The sequence below is a fragment of the Solanum stenotomum genome, chromosome 4, assembly GCF_019186545.1.
Source record: "Solanum stenotomum isolate F172 chromosome 4, ASM1918654v1, whole genome shotgun sequence".
NCBI classification, from domain to species: Eukaryota; Viridiplantae; Streptophyta; class Magnoliopsida; order Solanales; family Solanaceae; genus Solanum; species Solanum stenotomum.
In genome coordinates this window covers 17,489,646-17,513,102 of record NC_064285.1, presented here as the reverse complement: position 1 = coordinate 17,513,102, position 23,457 = coordinate 17,489,646, and the positions used below count along the sequence as shown (strand labels likewise).

The window sequence follows — 23,457 nt, the reverse complement described above, 5'->3', positions numbered from 1 at the left end:
ATATTTACTTTCATACCAGTTGTGCTTTGTTCCCTCTTCAGAAATCAATCGATTTAGCTTCCGCATAGTACATGTTTTACTTAGTTTTTCTTAGTATGCTTGATGTATGCCACACTCATGGTTAGCTTGGGGTCACTGGTAATCCTAGGTGTAACACCTCATAACCTAACTAAGACTAAACAACAGAAAATTAATGAATCGCAGAGGGGTTCATAGGATGTAAAAGGAACCACGACTCCATTACCCTCATCGTGGTTCACACACAGCCATATATGGTGACCATGGAGCCCCTCCACGGACCGTGGTCCCACTGATGAGTCATGGGTTGGTATGTCGACCTGACCGAGTAGCCCCTAGCCCGAAGTGAAGAACCACGGTGGCTTCACGCCCATGGTCCTTCACACGGTTTGTGGAAGGGACCGTGATGGGTGTACCAAGAACCAGGAGACTCTGGAGAAGAACCACGATCCACTCGATGGGTCGTGGTCCCATCGATGGTCCATCAATGGTCGCGTGGATGGCCCCTCATCAGCTTTAAGTCTGGGTCGTTTTGGTCTTTTCTCCTATGCATTGGGCATCAAAACTCCATTGTTTAAGACCTAAACTACATCGTTTTACTCAGTCTTAGCCTAATAATCTAGTCAGAACCTACTCAAAACCCTCATTCCTCAAAAATCACCAAAATTTAGAGCAAAAATTGAAGAAAGAGACGACAGTTTTCCAAGAACAAGCAGAGGTATTCTTCAAGTTTCAGCCTCGAAATCTAAAGGATTTCTCTGGGAATTTCGTCACCAGGTATGTGGGATTCCACTAGTGGGTTCCTTTCATCTACTAGGTCCCTCGAATTCAGTCAGTTACTTTATCCCACATAGGTTGTTTAGACCTAGGGTTTGTAAAATCTTGGGAATTTATTCTGATTTTAGCTGTTATAGTATCCATAGTCTATATTGCTCTGTCACTGTTTCCCAGAAAGTCACCTCAGCAGACCTTGTAGAGTTAGAAATGGTAGATTTTGATATCATTTTAGACATGGATTGGTTACATTCATGTTATGTCTCAGTTGATTGTAGAACTATAATTGTTCAGTTTCAGTTTCCAAAAGAGCCAGTCTTAGAGTGGAAGGGTAGTAGCTCAGCACCTATCGGTTGATTTATCTCTTACCTTAAGGACAGAAAAATGATTTCCAAAAGGTATGCATATCATCATGTTCGGGTTAAGGATTCAAACTCTAAAACCCCAAATCTTGAGTCAGTCCATTAGTAAATGAGTTTTCAGAAGTGTTCCTAGAAAATCTTCCCAGAGTTCCTTTCGAAAGGGAAGTTGACTTCAGAATAGATCTCCTTCCAGATAACCAGCCCATTTTGATTTCTTCTTAAAAAATGGCTCCAGCTGAGCTAAAGGAATTGAAAGAACAGTTGAAAGACCTTCTGGATAAAGGCTTCATCAGACCCAGCATCTCTCCATGGGTGCTGCAACGTCGTTCATGTGAAAGAAAGATGGTTCTCTCAGAATGTGCATTTACTATCATCAGTTGAACAAAGTCACAATCAAGAAAACATATCCCATACCTATGATTGATGACTTGTTCGACCAACTTCGGGGTGCTAATTTCTTTTCTAAAATAGACCTTAGATCCGACTATCATCAGCTCAGAGTTAGAGATAGTGACATTCCGAAGACAGCTTCCAGGACTCGGTAGAGTCATTATGAATTTGTAGTTATGTCTTTTGGACTAACAAATGCTCCTGCAACTTTCATGGGCTTAGTGAACTGGGTGTTCAAACAGTATTTGGACTTGTTTGTTATCATATTTATCAATGATATCATCATTTATTCTTGAAGTAAAGAGGATCATGCGACTCATTTGAGAGTTGTTTTACAAACTCTCAAAGATCACCAGTTATTCGCTAATTTTAACAAATGTGAATTCTGCTTACAATCAGTCACTTTCCTAGGTCATGTGGTATCTAGCAAAGGGATTCGAGTGGATTCTCAGAAAATAGAGGTAGTGAAACACTGGCCCTGACCCACCTCTCCACTAATCAAAAGTTTCTTGGGTTCGATCAGTTATTACAGGAGGTTTGTTGAAGGATTTTCATCCATAGCTTCCCCATTGACCAAGTTGACTTAGAAAAGGTTAAATTTCAGTGGTTAGATGAGTGTGAGAAAAGCTTCTCCGAACTGAAGACTAGGTTGACTATAGCTTTCATCTTGACTCTACCAGATGGTTCAGACGGTTATGTGATTTATTGTGATGCCTTCAGGGTCGGCCTAGGGTGTTTGTTGATGCAATGAGGTAAGGTCATATCTTATGCTTCTAGAAAGCTTAAGGTCCACGAGAAGAATTACGCGACTCATGACCTCAAACTTGCAGTCGTGGTATTCGCCCTAAAAATTTGGAGACATTACTTGCATGATGTTCATGTTGATGTGTTCATAGATCATAAGAGCCTCCAGTATGTCTTCACCCAGAAAGAGTTGAATCGTCGTTGGATAAGATGACTTGAATTTCTCAAAGACTCTTACATGAATATGCTTTAGCATCTGAGTAAGGACAATGTAGTGGTTGATGATCTCAGCAGACCGTGTATGGGTGGTGTAGCACATATTGAGGAAGAAAAGAAAGAGTTAGCAAAAGATGTTCACCGGCTTGCTCGCTTAGGAGTTTGCCTTTCAGATACATCAGATGGTGGTGTGATAGTTCAAAATGGATCAGAATCTTCATGGGTAGTGGAGGTTAAGAAAAAATAGGACAGTGATCCTATATTACTTCAGTTGAAAGGTGCAGTTCCTCAGTATAAAGTTGAGGTTTTCTACCAAGGGGGGATGGTGTGCTTCATTACCAGGTCCGCTTATGTGTTCCTTATGTGGGTGAGTCGAGACTGCAGATCCTTACAGAAGCTTATAACTTTAGGTATTCCATTCATCCAGGTGCCACTAAGATGTATTGTGATATACGAGAAGTCTTTTGGTGGAACGGCGTGAAAAGGGACATATCAGACTTTGTGGTTAAGTGTCCTAACTGACAACAAGTTAAGGTAGAACATCAGAAACCAGGAGGTATGACTCAATAGATAAATATTCCTACATGGAAGTGGGAAGTGATAAACATGGACTTCATTACAGGTTTACCTCGTACATGCAGACAACATGACTTTATTTGGGTGATATTTTACAGAGTTGCTAAGTCCGCTCACTTCTTGGATGTCAATACTACAGATTTTGTGGAGGACTATGTAAACTCCACATCAATGAGATAGTCTGGTTGCATGGGGTCCCCTTGTCTATCATCTCAGATAGAGGTCCTCAGTTTACCTCTCTTTTCTGGAAATCGTTTTAGAAAGGTCATGGTACTCAAGCAAATCTCCGCACAACATTTCCTCCACGAACAAATGGTCAGGCAGAGCGTACCATTCAGACCTAAGAGAATAGTTGAGAGCTGGCATAATCAATTTCAAGGGAAGTTGGGTTGATCACCTACCTCTCGTAGAGTTTGCCTATAATAATAGCTTTTATTCCAGTATTTAGATGGCCCCGTATGAGGAACTATGTGGGTGTAGATGCAGGTCCTCGATTGGTTGGTTTGAAGTCGATGAAGCAATCTTGATTAGGCCAGATTCGATTCATGATACTATGGAGAAAGTTTAGCTCATTAGATATAGACTAAAGATAGCTCTGAAAAATTTGAAATCGATGATTGGTTTTTCCTGAAGCAGTCACCTATGAAAGGGTGATGAGATTTGGCAAGAAAGGAAAGCTCAGTTCTAGATATGTAGGTCCTTACAGAATAATGAAAAGGGTTGGTAATGTAGCTTATGAGTTAGAGTTGCCAGTAGAACTAGCAGTGGTTCATCCAGTCTTTCACAATTTCTTGTTGAAGAAGTGTGTGGGTAATCCGGCATCGATAGTACCATTAGCGAGTGTGGCTGTGAAGGGTAGTCTCACTTATGAAGATGTGCTAGTTGAAATTCTTGACCATCAGGTTCATAGGTTGAGAAATAAGGAAGTTTCTTCAGTAAAGATTTTGTGGAGGAGTTCGTCCATAGAGAGAGCTACTTGGAAGTAGAAGCAGCAATGAGCACCAAAATTCCTCAACTCTTTCCTTCCGATTGATTTTCAGCTTGAGGTAATAGTTCCTCTCCAGTCTCTCAGCTTACTCTGGTTTAACTCAGTCTCAGTATCTTGTTCTTTTAGTTATCATAGCATTTCAGCATATTTGCATGGTTGATGGAACTAAATTCATTCAGATAGTAGTTTCTAGAAGTCGGTTAGTAGGGATTTCAGCCCTTTCCCCCTAACCAAGCTTAATTAGTCTTCATTCGAGAATGAATGTTCCTACGGAGGAGATTTTGTAACATCTCAGAACCTAACAAAGACTGAACAACAAAAAATTGATGAACCACGGAGGGGTCCACGGGTCGTGAAAGGAACCACAACCCATTACCCTCATCATGGTTCACACCCAGCCAAATATGGTGGACCACGGAGCCCTCCATGGACCATGGTCCCACTGACGAGTCGTGGGTTCGTTCACCGAACTAACCTAGTAGCCCCTATCCCAAAGTGAAGAACCACAGTCGCCTTCATGACTCGTGGTCCTTCATACGATTCGTGGAAGGGACCGTGGATGGGTGTAGCAAGAACCAGTAGACTCTGACCAAGAACCAAGACCCACTCAATGGGTTATGGTCCTATTGACAGTCCGTTAGTGGTCTTGTGGCTTGCCCCTCGTCAGCTTTAAGTCAGGATCATTTTGGTCTTTTCCCCTATGCATTGGGCATCAAAACTATGTTGTTTAAGACCTAAACTACTTCGTTTTACTCAGTCTTAGCCGAATAATCTAGTCAGAACCTACTCAAAACCTTTATTCCCCAAAAATCACTAAAAGTAAGAGCAAAGAGATAAGAAAAGGGCGCCAATTTTCCAAGAACAATCAGATGTGTTCTTCAAGTTCAGCCCCAAAATATAAAGGATTTCTCCGGGAATTTCATCACTAGGTATGTGGGATTTCACTAGTGGTTCCTTTCATCCACTTGGTCCCTAGCCTTGATTCCACATATCTTGTTTGGACATAGGGTTTGTAAAATCTTGGGAATTTGTTGTGATTTCAGCTGCTATAGATCCAAAGTCTAAATAACATATTTTGTTGGAAACGTTACCTAATTCCTTGTATAAAACTCAGAACCCTAGTTTATGTAAATTCTCTTAGTTCAGGAATTATACTTACTAGGTCAGTTAAACAAAAAATCATGCTTCAGATTTCGAATGTCACATTCTCAATATATAAATGTTGCATTCTTAGTTAGCATGTCAGTATTTTGAGATATTTAGTATTTAGTACATTTTAGATTCAGATGTATTCAGTTGGGATTAGACTTAGCACTGAGTTGGACTAGGGTTTAGCGTACCATCATAGTCACAGAACTACGTGCCCGCATAGGATTTTAAGTCCCTTCTATTGGGCATCATTATCAGTGATCATGCCACAGTCATGCCTTTATACCCCTTGGCAAGGTATATTGGGTCCTCTCTATGGGGTGTATACATCAGACTCCACGTTTAGCTCATGTGGTTTATGTCGGTTAATAATATCTCTCATAGTCAGAGTTTTAGTGATTTGACCAGGCTTTAAGTATATATATTTCAATATTCAGTTTATCATATACATTTAGGATTTGTACTTGGTCATTCCATTCAATTAGTTCTTTTTAGTTACACTTTAGTACATATCTATATCTTTACTCAGATTACATCATTGCTCGGTTATGTATTGTTTAGCTGATAAATCTTTTATTCAGCTTAGTATCTATATCATGCATGCTCAGTACATTCCAAGTAATGACGCATACTTTGCGCTACATCGTTTCATAATGTAGGTTCATGTACTCAACATCTAGATCAAGCTTAGATCGAATCTCAGTTTGCATTCAACAACTTCAGTGGTGAGACCTCATATTCCGAGGATAATAGACATGCTTTCATTTTAGTCATTATATTTAGTTTCAATTTTGTTAGAGTTAGTTGGGGGGCATGTCCCGAAACCTAATTCAGTAGAGGCTTTTTGGACATAGTAGTTGATTCAGCTTGAGTTGTTAAATGGATATTTCAGTCTTCAATAAAACCCTTATGTTATGTTATGTAATATTATTATTCGGACTAGTTGGGCTTGTTCCTTTTCAAATATTAGTTGATTTAGTTTTTGTTTAGTTCATTTTACTTAGCTATTTCATGTATGTTCATGATATGTCAGATTCAGGGTTAGCTTGGGGTCACTCGTGATCCTAGGTCCCGTGTTATCTCAAAGGGGTAGCCTCGGGGCGTGACACTAGGTCACGTGTTACATCTAGGAGGTAGCCTCGGGGCGTGACACATTATCATTCCTAATAAAAATACTTTAACGTTGTTGACTATCGAAAACCAAAAAATTGAACCAACCGATTGGACATCCTACCAACCTACTTTCAGTAGATAGTATAACATATTGTTGTTGTTGTTGTTGTTGTTGTTGTTCCTTTTAATCTTCAATAGACAACTAAAAATTCTCAATCAAACATACCAAAGATTTTTAAACATACAAATATATACCTCTAACTACAAAAAAAAGTAATTTGGGAAAAGATCTGAAATATATTTGAACTTTGATCGAAATTGTTGTGACAATTCCAAACTTTGGGCAGGACCTATTACTTCCCTGCACTATTTTATAGTGTATTTTAAAGATATATAAGTGTTCAACTGGACAAGTTACTATTTATAATAATACAAGATTTGTGGTGGGCACCTATATATCTTTAAAATACACAATTAAATAGTGCAGAGAGTAATAGGTCATGCACAAAATTTGATATTGTTACAACATTTCGGTCAAAGTTCAAATATATTTCAAACTCTTTACCCAAGTAATTTTCTCATCATGTTCACTATTTATAAAGTAATTGATTCACTCTTAAACAATAAGCTCTAACAATTATATTAGTCAATTATTCATTTATTTTCAAGTAATATGTACTTATCACAATATATCATATACAAATTACAAAATTTAATGATGTATACCATTCATAAATATACTAATTTGACCACTTTGATGACTAACAAACTAGTTTAACCACTATAATGGCTGATACATGTTTCTCATTAAGATAAACTCAATCATTAAATAAAATATCCCCAAAAAGGAACTTAGTCAAAGAAATAATAAGACCATTAATTTTAAAGGAAAATCTAATAAATAACATTTTGACTATTTTAAGAAAAATCTAAAGAAAAAATATTTTATTCACAATTTGTTATCTATACACTCATTTTTTTCCCTATAAATAGATTTCTTAACTTTTAAACGAAACCACACCACCATTTTCATTACACCATTGCACTTCACTTTTCCAATATGATCGACGGTGATAACAACCACCGCGGTACCACCGCAAAACGAAAGAGAACTGATCAAACTCCAATTTTGCTCTTTGTTCGTTTTTTACCCAAAGTAGAAACTTAGAAAACATAGAAAATGAGAAATAGAAAACTATTGATAGATAAAGAGATAAATATTTGAAAATGTTGAGAGAATTCTTCATTAAGAGCTGAAGGATCATTACTTCTCAAAATATAAACTCCGAAACAAGGAAGTTTTGATACTTGAGGTAGTTATATCAGAAAACTTTGAGAAAAATGAGCTATCTACGACGCAATTGATGTGACAATACGATGTTGAATATAGAGATTAACATACTTCTTTCTATTCTAACTATTCACAAAAATATCTTTCCCTTTGAAACAAAGCTCGACTGTTTTTATGGATCCCAACTCTTCAACATCATAAGCGAAGGTCAAGCTAAGTATATCTTGATCCACTGTCTCGGCATTCATCTCTAGTATCTACCTGCAGCTACTGTATAAGGTGGGATCTGCATCCCAAATATCCTCTAATGAAATTCCCTCTCCAGCCAACCAATTGCAAGAAGAACACACGATCAAATACAACTCTGATTTGGATTTTATGCATTAATACCAATCCAATCCAATTACAGAAGTCTATCACCTTTTATGGTAGAATGATTGCAGTGGCATTAATGCATAAAATCCAAATCGGAGTTGTATTTGTTCGTGTGTTTTTCTTGCAATTAGCTGGAGATGGAATTTCATTGAAGGATGTTGAGGATGCAGATCCCACCTTATACAGTAGTTGCAATTAGATAATCGAGATGGATCTTGAGACAATGGATCAAGATATACTTAGCTTGACCTTTGCTTATATGTTGAAGAATTGGGATACATAAAAACAGTCGAGCTTTGTCCCAATGGGAAAGATATTATTGTGAACTATAAGAATGGAAAGAAGTATGTTAATCTCCTTATTCAAAATCGTTTTGTCACATCAATTGCTTCGTAGATAGCTCATTTTTCTCAAGATTTTTTTGATATAACTACCTCAAGTATCAAGACTTCCTTGTTTCGGAGTTATCTTGACAAAATGATTGATGGGAGTGGAACTGCTATTTCTGTCGAAGATTGTAAAGCACATACAGATTACCCTTGATACAAAGAAAATAATCATCAAATATCCTGGGTTTGGAAGATAGTCATATATCGTCACAGTATTTAAACTTCACACTTTGACCCGCTCTTTCTAACACATTTATTTTCTTTTTTTCTTTGCGTGTAGATAGTTGGGTGTATGCCTACTTGGAAGGAAAAGGTGTTTCTTTTCTTCTGGACTTCAATAAGGTATCTACCTCTAGAGAGTTTTCGCTGTTTAGAGTCTAGACTTTGCATCTCTAGAACCTCGGAGTCTTGTCAGCACTTGCCTTCTGCACAAACATGCTTCTACCAATTGTGCGTTCCTACTTATTGTGACAGGGTTGTGATGCAAAATCGACTCGATATCATCACCCCAAGAACATATTGGTTGCATCTTTGGTAACCTATGATCACACATAGTACATTTATACTATTGTACTCAAGTGTAGAATATTCTTTCCAGTATAAAACTCTTACTTTTTAATATAGAAGCTATGAATGTCATTCAATTTTAATTTCATCAAGCTCCAATACGTTTAACTTTTTTTTTGTGGCACAACTTCCAATGTAATAAAAAACTGATAGCTACATTTCCTTGTAATCATTCAAAAGGCAAATTGAACATGAGAAATCATGAGGAAAATAAATAAATTTCTAGAGTTTCACTTTTAATGACAGAAAAATTTAATATTTAATCTCAACCCCATGTGGATTTTACAGTCAAAGATGAAGATACTGGGGAAAAATTGAGTTTATGGTCGACGAAACAAATAGGTGATGATCATCAGAATAACATCGAGTGGAAAATAAAGCTTCAAAGTTTAGAAGAAATTGATATTCAAGTGAATACTAAATAAAGCGGGCAAGACGTTAATAAAGCGCATGTTGAGTATATTCACTGGATGAAATTGCAAGAATCCATACTTCTTCAAAAATCTCAATGCAAATGGTTTGAAGAAGGTGATAAAAACACTAACTACTCCCATAGCATGATAAGGGAAAAGAGAAGAAAGATGAATCTATCCGGAATCAAGAACAAAAGAGAAAAATGGATCAGCGAAGATGGAATAATCTCCTAGGCAGCAGTTAAACATTTGCAGACTTTTTTTAATCATTCTCAACCCTCTCTTAATTGTGATACTCTTCAGTGTATTCCTAACTTGATCACTTTGGAAAATGTAGTGTATTATGCATGATGAAAAAGAAATTAAAGAGGTTGTTCTCAGTCTTAGTGCTTTAAGTGTTGTAGGGCTACATGGATATGATGGAACATTCTTCAGAAGCTACTGGGATATTATCAAAGAGGATATCATTGCCTATGTTCAAGACTTTTTAGAGGGAAAAAACCGACTAGGTACTTCTCGCACACTTTCCTAGTGTTAATTTCTAAAATTGACACCTCTAGTTGCTTTGGTGAGTTCAGGCCCATAAGTCTTTCAAACTTTACTAACAAAATTGTTTCCAAAATATATTCCTTGAGATTAAATCCTATGTTGAAATATCTAGTCTGTCCCAACCAACGCGGTTTTGTAAAAGAGAGACTAATCACAGAGAATATTCTTTTAGCTCAGGAAATTATTCAGAATATTTCTAAGACTAACAAGGGTGGCAATGTTGTTTTGAAACTTGATATTGCCAAAGCATATGACATAATGTATTGGCACTTTGTGATATCTGTTTTTGACTATGTTTACAAGATCTTTAATCTTATCTCTGAAAATTGGTACTCTGTGGCTATTAATTGGGCTAGATATGATTTTTACTCTTCTTCTCAAGGTTTAAGACAGGGTGATCCTCTTTCCCCCTCTCTTTTTATTTTGGTTGTAAAGGTCCTCTCTAGATCTTTAAATGATCTGAACGATCATAATAGGTTCATCCCCTTTTCCATGCCTCCTAATTGTCCTAATATAAATTACTTGGATTATGCTGATGACATTGTTATTTTTAGTAGTGGCAATACTCCTTCTATGAGACTCATCATGACCTGGATCAAAGTATATCAGTCAAGTTCTGGTCAGCTAGTTAATAGAGATAAAAGGTTATTTTTACCTTCTCCTAAAATTTCAGCTCAAAGGATTAATGGGTTAAGGAGATGTACCAATTTCATGGAAAAAAACTTTTCTTCTACTTATCTTGGTTTCCCCTTGTATGTTGGTAGTTTCTTCTCATGGGTGGGTGGGGGGGGGGGTGGCTCATTGTTTTGATCAAGAGTGTTCTCCAATCACTTCCTATTTATACTCTCTCTGCTTTGACCCCGCTCAAAGGTACTCTTAAGTTAATTGAGAAGCATTTAGTTGATTATTTTTTTTGGGGTAGTAGCCAAGGTTGTAATAACTTTTGGAGTTCTTGGTTAAATTAATGTGTTCCATATGACGATGGGGGTATTGGTATCAAAAGTATGAAAGACTTTAGCAATGAAGAGATGTGGAGGTTGAGAACCTCAAATTCTCTTTGGGCCTCATTTGCCAAATAGAAGTATTGCAGCAGAGCTCATGTGGTAGGTAAAAAATGGGCTTCAAGTAATTCTCATGCCTGGAAACACATGCTTCAAGTTAGAGAAGACGCAGAAAAAACATATGATTTGCCAGGTTAATTCAGGTACTAGCTCTTCTTGGGGGACAATTGGATCGGTAAGGGCCCTTTAGCCTATCAAGCCCCCGATTCACCCAAAAGCTCAAAATTGCAAGTCAAGGTGTTCATCAACAACAAACTTGGAATGATTTTGCCAAGCCATATTTGCGCTTATATCTGTACATAGAGATTGACAACCCAAGAAGGTGGATCAAGTTTTTTGGGATCTTACCGACAGTGGTAAATTCTCTAACAATATTGTTTGGAATTTGGTAAGAACAAAACAATCTAATCAACCTCTAATCAATAAGGTATGGCATTATTCTACATGGCTTGGTCCCAAGAGACTTTGTCCATTTGATAATAGTCTCTTCTTCGAAGACAAATCCAAGATTTTTGAATTCTGAAAATTTATAAGCTTACAAAGAAGAAGCCATATTTAAGGAAGAACACTGCTCATATTCAACAAGGGACCTGATAGAGTACAGAAGTGTCTTTGTTGTATTTTGAGATTTGTGTCTTCTGTTCTTATATTGTAAATCTACTCCTAAGTTATAAAGGATAGTAGATCGATGCCTTTCTAAGTTTTTAGGTTGAGTCAGATAACTAGAGTTAGATGAATCATCTAAGTTTTAGTCAAGCCTCTTTACATCATTATTTTTATGTTCTCTTGGGTAGAGTTGCCTAGGAGTGTCAACTAGAGTTAGTTGATGTGTTGGTGCAACAGAGTTACTGCTTGCTTAGCTCTTATCTTTGAGATCTGAGATGGTGCCTAGAGTTAGCCTAGTTGGGTTCTTGAAGTCTAGATCAGCTAGAGTTAGTTTGTTTAGTGGTAATAGAGTTATTGCTTAGTTTCCTTTGTAGTAGAGTTGCTATTGCAAGGGGGAAGGGATTAAAGAGTCTTAATTCCTAGGTTGCGAGAATTTGTAATCGGAAACTTTGCTCTGTTTGAGTGAAATAGAGTTTGGGTTGAAATCTTGTGAGTATAGGTCGTGGTTTTAACCACCATTGAGCAAGAGGATTTTCACTTAAAATTCTTATGCTTGATTAACTTTGAGTTATTTATTTTCCGCATTATTATTTTGACGGGGGACCTGGTCCAGTAATCACTAGTGGACGCATACATTCTAACATGCAAAATGAAAACACCAGTGAGTCTTTTAAATTATTTCACTTGACTGCTAGCTAATACTATAAATCAAATTAAGCAAGAAAGCTCACCAAAAACTCTCTACAAAGGCATTAGACACATTAGGACCCCACTGTTGAAGGCTACACCAGATTCTCCAACCCAATGACCATTCCTATCAATGGTTTGAGTAGGACTGCAGTACTTGTCGATTCGGATTCAATTAACATTAATTAATTCATCAATTCCAAAATCAGATAATACAAGTCAATTGACTACCTTGGGATTCAAATGTACATAGATTCTCTCACAGGGGAAAAAAGATACCAAATTTCACTTAAAATAAAAATGCATGAAACTTACACTCCAGAGGAATTTGTTGTTTTTCCAGACACCGCATAACTAAAAAGTAGGACCTACATAGGTTATTTTCTTGTAACTTAGTGTTGTTCGAAAATCGTCACTATTGCTCAAATCATATACATTCTCTAATGAGATTATGCACAATTCATGTTGTGTAATGTTCTATCTGCAAGAGCAAAACACTTCTTACCAAAATTTTCTTTAATTCTATATCTTGGATCCGAGATGTTTGGTAAATGATAAGAAGAAATCTTAACCATCACACACACTTTCAAAGGTAAAACCTTGAGAGAGTGTTACATGGGAGAATAGAATAACTTATAATTTTAGGTAAGAAGAAGCAACAGACCAGCCCGACTTTATTGGTCCAAGCATCCTTGTACTCCATGATTTATGGATGGCATAGCTTAGCGATCCGATTAATCCATCATAGAATAATACATACACAAATATCATCATATATCAATTAGCATAACGTTACACAAACCTATCTACACAACGTGTGGTTTCAAACAACAATTCAAAATCAGAGCAAACCATACTAGGCTTCTCATCTAGTAAACCTCCTCCAACAGGCTCACTGCCTTACACAACAAAAAGTGAACCTGATATATCAACTAACCTCCAAAAAGAAATATAATCTACCACAGATGACTAGAACACTCCATCAAGACTACTAGAGATGAGAAAGAAGCATATTCCAATAGTCCTGCAAAGTGATACAAAGCGCAGATCGTCCTGTAACTAACTACTAAAAAGATGTCATGGATAGTTACAGAGACACCCTTAAGAGCAGAGGCGTATCCAAGGGGGGTCACGGGGATTATGTACTCATGCTCTCCTCCCGAGATCATATATAGTAGTGTTATACTTTTTTTAACTATTGAAAAAACCACACTCAGAGTATTATATAATGTGATGATGACTGGGTGCACCTCTCTACGTGAAATTAGAAATTTGAATTTTATATTTATCTTGTTTTATTTTTCTTTCTAAAATTAGATAGCACATTTCTAAATGGTTATTGATAGCACTTTTGACATATTAATTAATTTTGGGCCTATAATATTAAAATTTTAACGATTTTCAGTAGTAATAAGAACCTAAATGTGGAACCAATCAAATTTATATCTTGGATCAACCCTTTTGTAATAATGCACCCATCATCTCGAAATCATGGGTATCATCAGGCACTACCTGGAAAAATATTTATCTAAAAACAATATGTATATATACAAAAAGTCAATAAAGGTTGGAAAACAATACAGAGTAAATATTATTTAGGACAGGAAGTGAAGACTAGTCTTGATACTATCAGGTTCTCATACTCAAACCCACTTACAAGCTAAATTGCAACAAAAGGCTAACAATAGAGCTTGTAGAAATGGTATACACCACTTGCCATGGAAGCTGCATTATTCCAAATGAAAGCCACCAACTACATGAGAAAAAGAACAAAGTAGTCTAAAAAAACAAGAAAAATTGTTGCAGCAACATTTATCATGATATATGCGAGAAAGAGAGAACACAACGAGATTCTTATGTTCGATCACAAATGAACAAATATATAAATGTTGTTTGCGAGTCAAAATTCAGGCATATTAGTCATTTTAGTAGGCTTGTTCTAATTAAAATTAATCGTCATTTACCTTCCATAATCCCTTAGATATAACTAAACATGGTGCATTTCCATCTCTAGCTCAACAAACAATGTAAACATAACAACAGTTGAATATTATCGAAATCGTTGAGAATAGGGAGGAAATGCAATTACCACATACAATTCTTGCTCTTGCATTCTTGGTTGTATTACTAAGTTCATGTCCATTTGTAAAGGACGGTTGGTAGGATCATGGTGCAACAAAAAATGGGAATGAAATTATAGACGAATTGGCTACAAAAAACACAATGAAAGAAGTAAAAATGGGAATAACATTGAAAAAAAAAACTCACTTTTGTTTGCTCTAAAATCATCATCTAAATTTCCAGAGTTTACAGAATCCTCAAACTCATATCATAATTACCATAAATGTACGTAATATCGCATATTTGAAACTCTCTCACCGCATGGAAGTTTCGAGTAACACAAAATTAGAGCAAATTAGGACATGATCCTTTCTTCTTCGCTTGTTTTCCTCTTTCATAGTTGATACTCACCATAATCGCCATGTAAGTTTGCATCAATTCTAATAGAAATATTACTGTTGATTACCTTGTCTTCTATTTCACATTAAAGTATACGTTATATCATATAACTAGTTTTTTGATACGTGTGTTGCATGTGATTACCAATTTGGAAAATATATGTTATAGTAAATAGTATTGCTTATTTAAGCAAAGATTTGAATAATCAACTTAGCACAAAATAATATTGTAGATTCTTTTGTGAATGTTCAATGTGGATCGTCATATATATATATATCTTATTCACACGAATTTATGAAGATGGTCAATGAAAAACTTCATTAGTTAAATGCAATATATATATATTTATTCCAATTTGATGAGATTCAATCATGTAATTAGTCATATTCACTAATATTACTTGACGATATTTGTTGTGTATTTTTCTTGTCATCTAACCAAATGTGGTTTGCACGTGCTTTCCACATTAAACTATTTAGATGTCATATGAACATGTGAAAGAACAGCTACATTTTATCTTTTGGAAATATTTTTTGTATATTAATTTTTATTTTGATAAGTTATAACATAATAGATGATGTTCTTGTTGTTGGCGCTTATATTTGACTTCTGGATTGACTGTGTACATAAATTATAGATAGTTATTTGACTGTCCATAGTTAACTGAGAAAGGTTTCCTTTTTTTTTTTACTAGAAAAACTAAAAATTAAAATTAAAGAATATATTCTATCTATGAAATCATACATATAATCACATTTTCATCTTACACTCAACAAAGATATAATTCATATACTTGTAAATGACTTTCAATTTATTCAACCAAGAATGATTCGTCAATTGAAAAATAACAACACCGTGTTATCACATATATAGAGGAGATATAATAATATGAAAAATTATTGGTCAAAAGTTAATATAAGAAAAGATGCATGAAAGATAATAATAATAGTTAATGTAATTACTATGGAATTCATAATATTATAAGTAAGAATGTAAAATATTATGAACAATGATTGCAATAATTGGTAATAACTAAGGGAATTTATAATGTTATAACTAAATAATTAATGTGCAAGAGCTGAATTTCTAATAAATTTTATACTTACATAAATAAATAGGACTTTTAATTAATGTTACTATTTTTTTATATAGTTATTAGATTTTAATTTAGTGTAGGGACAAAATGTAAATGTTTATTCCATATTACTGAATATAAAATTTAATGTGTAAATGATAAATTTTAGATGATTCATATATATTCATATATTTTTCACATTTGTTGTGAGTTTTTTTTTTTTTTTAAATAACTCGAAATAATTTAAAATAATATATTATGAAGTTAGAAGATCTTATTAACTTGAAAATACATTCGTGACATATATAATACAGAAAATAGCCAAAAGTCCCTCTAAATTATTACCCAATTCCCAACTACACACGTATTCATCACGGAAGTCCTATTACCCCCTTCAACAATTTTAAAGTGGAATTATTTGGTCCCTAAATGTTGAGGTGACAAAGAAAGTGTAGTTCACTCTCTTTGAGAGAGTGAGAGGTAAAAATAATAATTAAAATTTTAATTTTAAAATTGTATTTTTATTTTATATTGATTTTCTATCTTCTTTCCGTTTTTGTTTTATTTTTTTTAAAAAAAATTTAAGTTTCCTTTCGGTTTTTGTTTTATTTTTTCTTTTTACCTTTTTTCTCTTTTTGTTTTCTCTTCACCGGAGCAACACCGGCGGTAACTCAGCTCCACCACCAAGTCACTGCCCTCGTCAGCTTCCCACCATGAATCTGATTTTCATCCTCAAATAACAATTTTTTCACGTTAGATCAATTTTTCATTAATGTGAAAAATTGACTATAGCTTAAAATCAAAATTCAAGAGGATCAAATTTTAGTGTCATTAATGGAGAAATTTAGGAACCTTTGAGTGAAATTTATAAGTTTCCCTAGTTGTATTATTATGACCCAACCACCGTACATAATTATCACGACATCAATTGCCATCTACCTCCATCGTGAACCGTCATGTTCATTTTTAAAGTTACTAAGCTCTCAATAATATCAACCAAAATTCAAAATTCACTTTGAAAAATCAAACTTTGAAGTCTCCAAATATTGAACACTATCACTCTTTTTTGTGTTCATCACTAATTTTCCATGCAACTCATTCATTGCATATCCTACCAAACAACATTAAAGGGTAAATTTTTTTATCATTAATCGATCCTTTTTAAACTCTTTTGTTTTTTAAACAAGAATCGTGATGAATTTTCAGTTGATGTTAAGAAGGTTTATGAAGAAAATTTCACTCAATGGTTTCTAAATTTAAGCTTGCTTTGCTAATTTGAAAAATCATTTAGTCAAAGTAAAGAAAAAACGGAGCAAGAAAGGAAAGAGAAGAGAAAAGAAGGATAATATAAAAGGAAAAGTAGAATAAAGGAAAAAATAATATTTTTTAATTTTTTTAAAATGTAAATTACGTGGCAAGCGCGTGTCACTTACTTTTTGATACAAATCTAGGTGTGAGTTTTTAAGGGGGTATATATTATACTTTTAAAATGTTCAGGTGGGTAATAGGACCCCCGTGAAGTATAAGTGTGTAGTTGAGAATTCGACAATAGATTAGGGAGGCTTTTGGCTGTTTTCTCTATATAATACTTTAATATAAATACAAATACCTATCCAAATATAAATATATATTTGCATTACTGAAAATATTTATCTCATAAAAATTAGCTATTAAATAAATAATAAAAAATAAACTAAGACAAACGTCAATTGGTGTTATCATATGAATAAAAGGGCGATGTTTATATAGTAATAACTATTTTGAAGCAAACTTCCTGACAATCTAAATGACATAAGTAGCATTGATAAATAAAGTCATTCTTTTGTCTTGAGCATAAAAAAAACCAAATTGTGAAAATTCTCTAAATTTTGGAAAAAGATATTCATAAACATATATCTACATCACAAGAGCATTTGTTAACAACAATAAATGAATTTAGACTACATACTTTATATATTGGAACATTACATATTAATGTATATATTAAGTATAAAAATAATTATTATATCATCAAAATTATTTTCATCAAGTACTCGAGGCTATGGAATATACCCTCTTAGGATAAAACCTTTACTTCGTCAGAACAATGGTACCTCGTATTCTGCTAAATTTCAAACTCACTCAACGATAATAAATCACACAAAAACTTTTAAATTACAAGAAAAAGAAGAGTAGAAGATTAAAAAATTTGTGGTTGAAAAATGAGAGGAAGCCCCTCTATTTATAGTCAACAAGGGGTAGTATGAACAATTGTTTTTGCGTCTTATCTGAAAAGTCATGACATTTCCGAGAAGTCACAACCCTTTGGAAAAGACACAACTTATTGAAAAATTCACAACTCTTTGGAAAATTCATAACTCATCGAAAAGTCACAACCCTTTGAATAAAGACACAACTTATCGAAAAAGTTACAACCTAAGTTAGGGATATTAAAGTAATTTAACATTCAAGTTAGAAGTTTATGCTTTTAAGTTATTAAAATTAAAATTTAAAATAAAATAAAATAAAATATTAATATAATATTAATATTAATATATAGAAGATATAGATATATAGAGATAGATAGATAAATATAGATAATGATAATATTGCTACCTTTCCAATTTTAACTTTTTCGTAAAAATTATGTTATACTCTTTTTATGATAAAAAAAAAAATACATATATTTGGACTGATTTGCTCTCCTTAAGATTATGATATTTTGAAGAATTATTTTATCAATATCTCTTTTGAAACTATAAACCAAAAATAAGATATATATTTTGAATATGCCAGAGAGCTCTAGTCTTCTTTGTAGGGTTCTCCTCTCTTATTCCTCTTCAATCCTCACCAATCTTCCTATCATATTTTCTTGCAAAAAGCAATCAATTATTTTCTCTTATTCCTCTTCAGCCTTTTCTGGTCTTCTCATCATATTTTGTATAAAAATTGATCATTTTCACTATGTTTCTTCAACATATAAAGGCATTTTGTTTTATAAAGGTGTTATTCGACTTAGCTTGTACACTTCTTGATTATTCCACCAAGTAGTCATTGTCTCTCACAAGCAAAGCTATCAAGTAACTCTATACACTGACAAATGGAAACGATATGTTGTGATGGTATAAAGAGCTTGCTTATGATCCTTATGAAATCATCTGAGACTACCTAGCTACTAGCATTTGATGAAGAGGAGCTTAACTAGTTATGTGTACAAAACTGAATAAAAAATTGAACTAAATTGAAAATCGAGTCAATACGAAAAAAACATTCGACTAATAGTTTTGTTTGACTTGATTGGTATTGGAAAAGAAAACCCAATTATACTTGAGTTGGTTTGGTTTTAACTAAAAAAAATCAACCCGAACAAAACCAACCCGACATTATATATTTTATTTTTAAAATTTACTTTATACATAATACTACTTACTTTGATGTAATTTCTAAATATTACTTATAACTTTTCATAATTTTTATCTTTTAACATTCTTTTTCAAGTCTTTTGAGATTTCGAATTTTGAATAATGCAATGAAGGTTATAGTTCATAGATATTAGTGACTCTAATAAAGTTCAATTAAAAATAAAATCATACTAATGCTAACAAAAAAAATTAATTCAACACTAAGAATGACAATAATGTTGAATATTTGTTCTTTAGTTTTACATTGGTTTAGACATTTAAAATACATATCCTAATTTTTTAATGTTTAATGTAATTAATACGTAGTAGACTTATTTTAGCATGATTTAGTACTTTTAAATTATGATCATTTTCGTTATAACTTATCAATTTGCGAAATTTATTTTATACGATTTCTTTATTATTTTTTATTGAATATTTTAGTGTCATCACTTATATCATATTTTGTGTTATTTTCTTAAGAAACGCCTTAGATAGTTGTATTTTGATTGGACTAAAGAAACATTTGGAGCACAAGTTAATTATATGTTTGTGTGAATACTTTACCGAAAAATCCAAAAACCCAAAAAAATCCAAAAATTATTAGTTTGGTTTGATTTAAAATTTTAAAAATTCAACACAAATAGTTTAGTTTGATATTTGAAAAATTCGAACCAACCCAAGATTGAAAACCCCGAGTTTTATTAGTTTGATTTGATTTATAAATTTAAAAAATTGACACAAATAATTTGATTTGATATTTAAAAAACTAAAACCAATCCAGTCATGTACGCTCATATTCTTGATATATAATTGATACAAACAAATCTAGATAGACAAACTTAAACATCTATAATGATGCACTAAGTGTATAACCGGACAATATGGCTGCGCTAAAACATACACATATCTATCATTCCATAAATTAGTATTGCACCTGAGTGGCAAACTTTTCTGAAAGTTCAGCCCAACAGAAAAAAAGTGTACTGCTTAGTTTCTGTTACTTACAGTTACTGGTTGCAAATGGATGGGCTGAATAAAATTTGGGCGGGTTAAAAATGGGTCAATATAAAATGGATAATAATTAAATCCGTCCAATCTCATATGGGTAAAAATGGGTTGGATAAAATACAAGTTTACTCATATTTGCATAAAGACACCTTAACTTTGGAAGTGTCTTATCACCCCACAGAACTATTTAATATCTTTGTATATGAGCCATTTTGACCCATTTCCTCGTCTGGGTTGTTACGCGCGTGAGGCAGTGTTTTCACTGCCATTAACCAACTATAAAGTGTCACGTGTCATTTTATTTCTTTATTATTAATTATTTAATTAATTTAAATAACATCATCTTCGCCAAATTTAAAGAGAAAAGAGCCGCTGGTAGCCCTAAAATCGATTTCAACTTTTTTTCCAAAGCAAGCTCAACGTTGGTGCTCTCTCTTTGATGAATTTATTGTTTACCCCAAGTCTAATAAGGTAGGAATTTGTTTTATCTTTTAATTTCCAGTAGAAAGCGTTAATAATTTGAAGTTTTTTATGGTTTAATTTCTTCTTAATTTTATGATTAGATTTGACCGAAAATGGAAAATGCAATGTTGAATCGTATTTGTAATGATGAGAATGATCCGATGTCGCGAGTGAAATTGCGATGCAAACATGGTGACTTACTTTCAATGCAAGCTTCATGGTCGGAGCACAATCCAGCTCAAAGATTTTGGTCTTGTCCACACTATCGTGTATGTTTCCTAATTCTTTTCTGGAGATCTTTTATTTATGCATTTTTCTTTAATTTGTGTTTTTACGTATTTTAGGAGGATGCGTGCAACTTCTTTAGATGGAGGGATCGTGAAGATGTTGATATATGATCCAAATACGTTATTCCAAGATTGGCAAAGAGAATTAAGGAGTTCGAAAAAGCATTGGCACGTTATGAAAGTTGTGTTGAAAGTAACCAAGTCGTGATGAAGGAGAAGAAGAAGAACAAATGTTGTAACTTGAAGATAATTGTCTTGATCGTTATTATGTGTTTTCTTTTTTTAAGCCTAACCAAGAATGTGAAGGATGGAAGTTGTCAGTGTGTGCAGCCAAAATTGCCATAGACATGTTTAGTTACTTTCAAGTTTTTGAAGTTGTAGGTGTGTGTAACTTGAAGCTAATTGTCTTGATCTTGCTTTGTCGAATGCTCAAGTTTTTGTTGGTCGTTGTTGTCGAAATAGTTATGATTTGAACAAGTTGTTAATGTATTTGGTTGTCTATATTATTGTGGTAACCATTCGAGAAACTTCAAAAATATGTTCAACTACAAATAAATGAGAAGAATATAGCTAAAAGCAACAAAAACACTGATAAAAAAGAGGACTTCATTCCAACATAATCATTCAATTTGAAGTATTGCTATCAAGTTGATCTTGTTTTGTACACGCTAAATTGAGTTTGGTTCCAACCAAAAACAACACAAAAATATACATAGTTAAAATTTGTTTGTCAAAATGAACAAGACAACATCAAAATGCCCTACTTCCATGGCACATGAGTCTTCCTACTTGAACTTGTTTGGCTTTGGCTATTAGTAGTAGCAGTAGCTGCAGACCTAGTTTGGATAACCTTTTCAGCCCTCATTCTTTCTAGGTTGGTACTGGTAATAGTTGTCTTCCCCTTCCATTTGAATCCATGTACTGGTGTGTAGCCAATATCACCAGTAACAACATCAGCCCTCTTTGTCACTCTTGTACCAGTATTTATGGCTCTTCTACTTGGCAATCCAGGTTGCTTAGTCAAATAAATACATATTCAAATCAAAAGACATTTAGGCTTGCATTGAAAGTTGTAAACTTACATTGAGAGTTGTAAATCCATCTTCAGCTTGGTATATGCCAACACCTACCATTTTTGGCCTTTTTAAAAGCTCTTGTTTGTCCTCCACTGGTGTCCTCATGTTCAACTGGTCTCTTCCCTCTTGCTTCAGAACTAGTTTGACTATGTTGAGGCATTCCTCTTCGTCTACATAGTCCTTCATTCACATTTCTTTCTTGAGGCATTCATCTTCCTCTACATGTTCCTACTCTTTTACCTCTACCTCTACCTCTACCTCTACCATTAAAAGTCTGTAATTTAAAACTCAAATATTAAAGCATATCTATATTGTCTATAGAACTTGAAAGTCTTTTTGTGCCTCTTCCTCTACCACGTTCATTATATGTGGTGGCCTGATTTTCACACATCAGTGCATGCAATTACAACTAAATCTTGTACAAATGAATATATATACACATGTGAAGAAGCTCCAGGTGATTGAGTTGAACTATTAATCTACCTCTTGCTCTGCCTCCTACTGCTCTTTTAGTAGCATGTATATTGATATATCAATACAGATACATGTACATGTACATATAACTTACATTTGAAAGTAACAAATAAAAGTATGTGTCTGAGAAGATGGTTCAGCTGACTGATTTGGACCAGTACCTCTTGCCTGAGAAGATGGTCTAGCTGATTGACTTGGACCAACTTGATTTCTTGTAGGAAAGCCTCTTTTATTGTGTCCTTGTGTACCACATTTGCTATATGTCATAACAGCACCACTTTTGCTAAGCTTTTCAATTTTTTTGCTTTCATTTGCTTCATTTATTCTAACCTTACTTAGTCTTCTAGGCATCTTCTTGATCTTTGGTGGCTTTATAATTGGATTATTTGATGTTGGCCACATTTTCATGTTATTCATTGGCTGAATAAAATGGGCATATGTGCTGAGGTAGGTCTCCTTGCTATAACAACTAGCCACATAATTGATTGGTTCCAACTCCTTGTAATGAAGGGCAACAACACCATGAGGACAAGAAATGCCCCTAAGCTTCCAAGATCTACAACTACAGCTCCTACTAACAATGTCCACAATATGTGCAAATCCATAGTGTTTAATCTCAAAACCTCTTTCTCCATTCCAAGCTAGTTACATTGCATAGACTTTTCAATATTTTCTTGCAAAATCTTCAAAGACATAGGAGATATATTAGTGATCCAAGTGTTTGAGAACTCTCTCAAATCACCAATTCTTTTCATCATCTTCACCCTTATCTCCTCAAGCATTGTGATGATTGTTTTATACCTTGCAGGCAGTATCCAAGCATTAAAGCTTTCTGCCATATTGTTGTCCACAACATCACATTTGCTATAGTCCTAAAAATACCTCTTGCACCATGTATCCAGGTTGTACCATAAAAGATCATCCAAACAATATTTTCCTAATTTCTTCATTGCCTGTATATTAT

At 34.0% G+C, this 23,457-nt stretch overlaps 1 pseudogene; it reads right to left on the bottom strand.

Moving 5' to 3' along the window:
* Positions 1–21,703: 21,703 nt before the first annotated feature.
* Positions 21,704–22,227, bottom strand: LOC125863432 (uncharacterized; annotated as a pseudogene).
* Positions 22,228–23,457: the final 1,230 nt, after the last annotated feature.